Source organism: Coffea eugenioides, chromosome 3, assembly GCF_003713205.1.
Source record: "Coffea eugenioides isolate CCC68of chromosome 3, Ceug_1.0, whole genome shotgun sequence".
Classification (NCBI taxonomy): Eukaryota; Viridiplantae; Streptophyta; class Magnoliopsida; order Gentianales; family Rubiaceae; genus Coffea; species Coffea eugenioides.
The window spans coordinates 36,022,218-36,030,918 of NC_040037.1; the positions used below are offsets into that span (position 1 = coordinate 36,022,218).

The 8,701-nt window shown below is 35.5% G+C and overlaps 1 long non-coding RNA gene across 1 annotated transcript; it reads right to left on the reverse strand.

Moving 5' to 3' along the window:
• Positions 1-604: 604 nt before the first annotated feature.
• LOC113764689 lies at positions 605-1,898 on the reverse strand. The gene is made up of 3 exons (XR_003467677.1): positions 1,829-1,898; positions 1,647-1,693; positions 605-671 (listed from the first exon to the last, which is right to left on the reverse strand). It is a non-coding gene; the product is annotated as an uncharacterized LOC113764689 (long non-coding RNA).
• Between the last annotated feature and the right edge of the window lie 6,803 nt (positions 1,899-8,701).

The following is an 8,701-nucleotide window of genomic DNA, read 5'->3' on the forward strand; positions in this document are numbered from 1 at the left end:
AAAAGATCATAAATTGAAAAACAATTAAAAATAAAAGCAGACACAGAAAATAAGATGGTTGTCAAATACTTTGCCAAACAACACAAAATTGTGATCACCTTTTTCCCAAGTAATGAAAGATAGATTTTAGCATTTGTTCCTATAGCATAAATAGCAACAGATACCAAAGCTCCAACAGGTAACTGGTCAATGGCCTTGAGCTAATTTCAGAACAAATTAAGGACCAAAGTATGTTCACAATCATTACTTTAAAGGCTAACAATCTCCCAGTACTGCTACAATTTTTTTCAAAGAACATGACATAGGATCAAAAGCATGTTCACAATAATGCTAAGTTCAGAATCCCAATGTAAAACATGGTGGGTTAAGCTTACGTTATGAAGTGCCTTCTTTGACAGGTAAAAGAAATCAGCATTTTTGAGTAAAAAAGCTCTTAGTTTCAGCTAATAAGTGGAATTCCTCAACTGAAAACTTTGCATCACTGATCACTGCTTGAAAATATTTTCACTTTGCTCATTGAACTACAAATCTTTTACCAGAAAGACATGCTCAAGTATCTATAATTTTATGACTCACCAAGCTTCTCCATGGTCATTCTCATGCAGAGCATTCTTATGGCTTAAAAACTATCACTTTACTGGTTGGCTACATTTATTGTCGGCCATTACAATCTGGCAAACACATTGCTCATGTCAAAATTTCAAACCATAAACTGGATATGGCATACTCTTGGCTGAATACATAAATGTTAAAAGAAATGAGAAACTCAAAACCCTCTGCCTTTGAGTAATGCTATTATTTCTCTATCTAATAATTTGTTTGAGCAAAAGGCACGATTTTAGTAGTCCAAAACTTTCACTACTGAATATATGTCCAGAACTAAATTAACAATTAACTGAAATAATCGACAATGCAATTAAAAATACAGATAGAGATAAAAAATCAGTCTACAACGTATGTACTAAGTGCTTAAACAAAGTCGAAAGAAAATAAGATGAAAAAATTTGATAAAAAAATACATGATTGGATATGCAGAAAAAACTAGCCTAATTCATAGCACTGAATTGGGAAAGTTTATGCTATCCATAAAAAAGTGCAAACAACTAGTGGTGCGATGGTTAGAAAAGATTTACCGCTGTCAATACAAAGAAAATATTTTTAAGGAGAAAGAAATATAGATGGATAGAACAAGCACAAATTATTTGACAAAACTGTGTAGTAGTAGTACAGAGGAGTACCAGGTAGCTTTAATTCGGGAAACCGATTATTTATCAACTTCAAATGTAGATTTTGGGAATGTGGAATACCGAGTAGCTTTAATTGGGAAATACTGATTAACCTTTGATTTGGTGTAATGAATTGCAATTTCTGGAATGTGGGAGATCTATTTTCCTTTGAGTAATGCTATTATTTCTCTAAGTCGACTAATTTGTTTGAGCAAAAGGCAAGACTTTACTAGTCCAAAGCTTTCACTACTGAATATAAGTCCAGAACTAAATTAATAATTAACTGAAATAATTGACAATGCAATTAAAAGTACAGATAGAGATAAAAGATTAGTCTACAACGAATATCCAAAGCAGAAAGAAAATAAGATGAAAAAAATTGATCATAAATACATGACTGGATATGCTGAAAAAACTAACCTAATTCACAGCACCGAATTGGGAAAGTTTATGCTACCCACTAAAAACTGCAAAAAAAACAAGTGGTGCAGTGGTTAGAAAAGGTTTACCGCTGTCAATACAAGAAAAGATTTTAAGGGGAAAGAAATATAATTTAATTTAATTGAAAAAAACTGTGTATTAGCAGCAGTACAGAAGAATACCTAGTAGCTTTTAATGGGGAAACTGACATTATTTACGAGCTTCAAATGGAGATTAGCTGCCCATCAATGAAAATAAAGGCAATGTGGGAGATCTTGGACCACTCAGAATTGGGGTCGGTGATACTGCTGCTGCTATTTGGATTGCATCTTTCCTTTAGAAGGGGACAGTTCGTAAACTGCAGCTCTCTTAGTCTGGTGAGGCTTTTCATAGATTGGTGAGAGGGTAAATTCTCTAGCTTTTCACAATTGAAGAGTTGGAGGTCTTCAAGTGAGGAAAGCTTCCCAAACCAATCGGGCAATGATTTTACTCCAAAACCACCTAGTCCAAGAATTGTTAGGGCAGAGAGGTGCTGAAGTTGCTCGGGCAGAGATTCCCAATGAGGCCATCCATACAAACCTAATTTTGAAAGGGAGGGGAAGTAGGGGTGTGGTGGTGGGAGAGCATCAAAGAGGTCTACGAAGGAATGCAGCTCTGTGGTGGTTTCTGAGAATGGTCCGACGTATAATTCTCTCAAGGTTGTAAGAGAACAAAGCTTCCCCTTGGGCAAGTCGGTTAATTTCTTACACTCTTCTATGTCCAGGTAAGAGAGAGAAGATGTTCGGGTTAAATCAATTGGGAAGGAGATAAGATTGGGGCAATGGAGTACAAGCAATGTCTCAAGAGGAAGAAGAGAAGGACAATTACCAGAGGAGGAGAAGGGTGAAGTGGAATCCCACTCTGACTCAAATATTTGGGGGATGGACAAGTGGGTCAACCTATAGCAAAAGAAAATCCTTAATTTTTGCAAGGCAGTGAGGTATTTGCGTCCCTTGGGGATTGAAATTGACTCGAGCGAGTCGCACCCACCAACATTTAATACCTCTAGGGACTCAAGGCCAACCAAATGTTGAGGACCATTATTGTCAATACAAGTGTGCTCAGCTACTGATTGGTAATTTGGTCCTTTTGAAGTTTGAGGAACATCAAATGAAAAATCCGAGAATTGGGTCAAATCACCACAATCTCTTAATTCGAGATTTGCAAGCTTGGGATTGTTTTGGAATAACATATTTGGTAGTTTGGTGAGTCCAGTCACACTCTCAACGGAAAGTCTAGTGAGAGTGCTGACTCCACTACAAATATATGTCATTAATGCTGATCCATTTTGGGTTTTCTTGATGTTCAATTCCTTAAGATGTGGAAAATGACTTGGAAAAGTGGCTAATTGAGGGCAATCAATAATCCTTACCGTATGAAGGACCGGAAACACTACCATTGTCCCATCATGAACTGTTGCTTCCGTCCATTCCCTCAAATTTTGCATATTTTCTAGAATGAGATCTTCAAGTGCTGGAAACAAGTTTAGGGGCCTTTGACTGGTCCTGCCACTATGCACGCCTGATCTGCTATAAAAAGAAGGGCCTATACTTGTTACGCAGTCAAGTCCTTCCAAGTGAAGAGATTTGAGGAAGGGCATGTTTCCAAGAGTTGGTAACTCTTTGCAGTTTTTGCAATTTTGCAATTCGAATTTCACCAATCTCCCAAGTTCTCCGATCCATGTCGAAAGTTTATCACCAAAAAATCTTTCAATTATCAAACCTTTCAAATTTTGGTGAGCTTGCAAGCCTTCCAACACTTGATTGTATTCACTATCATTATTTCTTGAATTATCTATTTCATTCCATAGTAATTTTAACTCATCAATGTTTGGCTTCCCAATCAGATTTGCAGACTCAGCTTCTTTCTTGCTTTTCACTAATTCAAGATTACGTAACTCAAGTTGTCCACTGAGATTCTTCAAATTCCTCAATTCTCCAATTTGTCGACCTCTTTCTTCACCAATATTGAAAAATGGCAAAGTTTGGAGAAACTGCAACTGTCCGATCTCAAAAGGCATAATATCACTTGATTTATCCTCAGAGAAAAAGTCAAAATGCCTTAAATTCACCAAATTCTTGAAATTCTTAGGAAACTTTTTCAATGAGCGATAATAATATTTAACTCTTAATGTCTGCAAATTGTAAAGTTGACACAGAGACTCCGGCAATATTTTGATTGAAGTCCCTAACAAAGCAAGATATCGCAAATGAGTTAGCTTGCCAATTGATTTAGGAAGCTCTTCGACACTCGATGCCCTTAACTTCAAAACTCGCAACATAAAAAATGACATCTCCCTGTCATTAAGTGATTTGTTTCCTTGCAAAAACAATGTCGTAATATGCTTGAAACTTTCAGTGGAAGGAAATGGCATTTCTTTTTCACTTCTCTCCAGTGCAAGATACTGAATAGAAGACGTTTCCATAAGAACACTACCAGACTCTGTCAACCTTAAAGTTTTGGAATTGGAAATGGATTGCACCATGTCATGCACAAGATCATGCATTTTGCAATTCAAAACATTCCCATAATCATCCTTCTGTGCCTCTTGAAATAAGTTACTATCCAACAAAATGGTAAAATACATGTTACCAACTTCCTCCATATGTATATCGTTTCTTGGATTTGAATGAAGAAATCCTTCTGCTGCCCAAAGTTGGATTAATTCTTTCCTTTCCATTTGAAAATCCTTGGGAAAAATTGAACAATATGCAAAACACTTTTTAAGAGAAGGATATGGGAGATGATCAAAGCTCAACTTCAAAATTGTATTAGTAATGTCAACATTTTCATCTCCGCCTAAACTTTGAAGCCCACTCTCTAAGTTTTGCCATTCATCTGGTCCCTTGTTGTGCAGCATGCCACCGAGAACACTTGCAGCCAATGGTAAGCCTCGGCATCTTTGTGCAATCTTCAACCCAATATCTTGTAGCCCATCCTGCACTTCCCCAGTGCCAAATGCATTTTCTTTGAGAATGCGCCAACATTGATCATCTGATAATTGTTTCAAGGAATAACCCTGAGGAGAAGAAATTCTGGTGATGTCTACCACCTGTTGCTCACGAGTGGTCACGAGAATCCAACTCCCCATGGCTTGGCTAGTACCTTTCAAAGACCTAAGAAAATCATTCCACAGCATGGACTCCTTATTCCACACATCATCCAAGACCAGCAGGTACTTTTTACCATCCAATGATTCCTTAAGCTTTTTAACTCTGGCTTCCCTATCCTTAGCTTCAGGCTCTCGACCTTGCAGTGATTGTAGAATCATTCCAAACAGCCTATTCGCAATGAAATCCTCCGAAACACACACCCATATTCTCTTGTCAAAATGTTTTTCAATCTCTGGATCATTGAAAACTTTTCGAGCCAATGTGGTCTTCCCGATACCGCCCATCCCTACTATAGGGAGAACGGAGATAGTTTCATTATTATTCGTGGCAGTCAATTGAGTTACTATTGCTGACACATCATTATCTCTTCCAACGAAACTCGCATCAACAGTAATAGAGTCAGTCTCTCTGCTCTTTATAAATCGTGCTTCACTGGGAGGAGAAAGAGCAGGTGCAGTCTGTGACTGAAGGCTAAAGTTCCTTGCTTCTTCATTGATTCTTTTCAAATCCATACTGATTTTCTGAATTTTGTTGGCCATTTTGCAACGAAATGCTATTGGATTGGAGAGTGAGAAGAAGAAGCATACCTTCCTCTTCATTTGGTTTTGGAGCTCAACTTTGCGTCGGAGCATTTCATAGTTGATGTCATCCAGCAGATTACCAACATCGAAAGCCACAGCTTTCAAGCTCCTCAACAAGTTTCACGGACTCTCAGTCAAACCTGTTTTTTCTCTGGCCAATCATAAGACAGGCCTGGATTCAGTCCAACCGGTGTCTTCAGCTTCTCCAATCTTTCTTGAAGCCTACAAACAGGGCAATTTGTTCTGAAGCCAAGTTTATTGCCTTCTCCACTAGAACTTGTACCGTGGGGCCAAGCAATGCATCCGCCATCAGGCCTGTATTTGAGAGTAAGAGAGAATTTGATAGTTTTAAGGAGAGTGGAATGGAACCGGGCAATTTGCAACTTTGAAGGTGAGAAAGAGATGAAACCAAAAGTTTACGAGTTTGAATATATTCTTCTTTCCGGAATTGCTGCAGTAAAAAGGAAAATGAGAAGCAATAAAAGGTTTCCCCACAAGCAACACGTGACAGACAAGAAAGGCATTAGCAACCCACCATTATCATGGAAGGTTTGGATTGATAGGAGATCCAATCCAAAGAAATTGATAGAAATTGCACGCAAATAATTTTGTAAAGCAGAAGACATTTGAGACTGTAATCACAAATAGATCAAAAGCTGATATACCATCCTAACGGAGCAAGCCGCAAAAGGAATACATGTGTGTAGATAAAAATGATTTTCTATGTAGAATCACCAATTTTATTCAGCATTAAACCAAATGCAAAAACTGGAAAAAGGGTGACATTGGTTCAATAACAATAGAAGGTTTCATCTTCTCGTGAGCAAAAACCATAATAATTAGTACCATTAAGTAACTACCATTATAGTCATATTGGAAATATATTGCAAATGACGCGTGCATTTATGAAATGGTACATGCAAAATAAAAAAAATGATTGAAAATTATATTTATGATATAAGTTGAATAAAATTAAAAAAATTTTGGCAAAATAACAATTACAACTTTAATTATTAAGTGTAATGCAAAATAAATTTTCTGGTATCTTATTACTATGAGTCTGAATCTTCTTAGAATTGGTGTTCACCTGCAGTTACAGTAGGAATTGAATTACTCCTGCCATTACTTCTGATGTACAGTTATACAGCGAGAAATAATAAAAAAGAAAAGAAATATATAGCGTCCCAGAAATTAATTTTCTCCGCTAGCTAGACTATCACCTTGCATTTGAGAGTATTATTTGGTTAAAATTATGCATGCAAATTATTCCATAATATATCATGCATTAAACAAGATAATTTGAACAATTCTCGAAACAACTATCACTTGTTTTTGCCACATTAAAAGTATCACATTTCAAAATAAAATGAGCAATGCGAATGTACCAAACAGACTGGAGGGTTTGAATAAACCTTAAGCCTTAACATGAACAACATCAGAAGCACTTTTACCAAAAACAGAAAAAGATAAAAAAAATACAGAAGAACTTTCAATTTTTAACATAAACGCTTGAACTTTCCACAGTGAATCTAAATACATTTTTATCATTAGCTCTAATGAGAAAATACCTCTTATAAAATTAAATCTCTAAGTGCACCCGGTTATGAGTTCTACTTTTTTCGACTTTTTTTAACATCTTGAAAATCCTTGGCACCCTCCAAAACAGTTCAATTAGTTCATTAGTTGAAGAAACTCAGTGCCAATTGCACAATTAAAGTATAACATCAATTGAATTGTTTTTTGTGTGTTTTTTGTCAGTTGTGGTTCTAAATCTAGAGGAGGGCATCAGAAATTGGATGGGTTAATCCTGATTTGAAATCTAAATTGATTGGTTTTGTGGGGAGTTGTAGTTATTTTTGTGATTATTAAGCTTTGATATGGATGCCTTCAAAATTGTTTTGAAGGGATTATTTGGGCACGCCTAAGCTGTAATCATGAATAAAGCGAAAAGAAAGTACTCAACAATTTGCATGTTGACTCAAACTTTAGTTTCTTTTAATTTCACCATTTTTATAAAGGAAATTTATCATTCAATTTGTTTGAATAGACATTATTTGCCAAATTTTATTTTCATGCATCATTAACACATTTTTTTCTCACATACATCACATTAAAAAAGTGCTACTGTATTCTTTTTTCAAAAAAATTATCCCAAATAATCTATTATCCAAACACACTAATTGTTTTTTATCATACAACCATTTTAGGTACCTACAACTGTGTTGGCATGTTTCCATTCTATTATCAATACCAAATATCATAAAAATATACTCTACTTTTTCATAACTTTATTATCATTAATTGATAACAATTTTCATATTCTCATAAACATATTGTATTTTATTACTTTTTAACATAAAAGTCAAAATTTCATAAAAGTTTCACCCACGTCTTCGTAGAAATAACACCTCTCCATAGTTGAGGGTCAAATTATTCAAAGCTTTAACTTTTCAAACCACTATTTCAAATTATTCGGAGTTGAGAGAAGTGAAAGGAAATGATTGTCAAACTTGTTACTTCTACAAGTGTGCCCTTACATTAAAAAAGTCTTTTAAAGTAGATAATTGTAACAAAACTGACAGCTTTAGATTTAAACATCTTTAGTTTATTTGTTTTCAATAGGTAACTAAAATAATAATGGACTCTCTTAGGAAGATATGAATCATAATCTCTCATCCTTCTTATCTAGGATTGGGAGATATTATTGAAGCCGGGTAATTCTGAAGGATTATTGAAATCCTATAATTACCCAAATAATCGAGTAAAGGATCAAGAATAACTTATTGTGCGATACATTCTACACATTCTTGTTCGATTAAGTATCAAATGATGGATTTTATCTGATCTAAGTATACAAAAAGCACAATCAAGTATCTAGTAAACAACTGATACATGTGAAATTTTAGATTTCATTCATTAAGCAATTATGGAAATTCATAAGACAAAAAGGAATTCCATCATATACCCCACGTCAATGCACCCATAATATGAAGAAACTATGAATGAAAGGGAAGATTACCTGATCTTGAAGCAAGAAGATGGGATAGCTTCTGTATTTTCTTGCTAGCAGCGTCGAACGATTGTTGTGAAGCCAAGGAAGAGTGAGATGAATTTTTTATTGAGTGGGGTTTTACAGGGAAGCTAGGTGCGATCGAAAATTGAAGTTTTTCTGAGGAATTAAGTGATTGAAATGGCAAGTCCACAAATTGGTGGTGGTTTCAACTTTTCTCTTGGTAATTAAATTGAAGTTGAAGCTTTTCAATAGTCTTTTCCTCTGAGAGAGCAAATGCTGCAAGAAGGGATAATAAAAGCGGGATGAAAA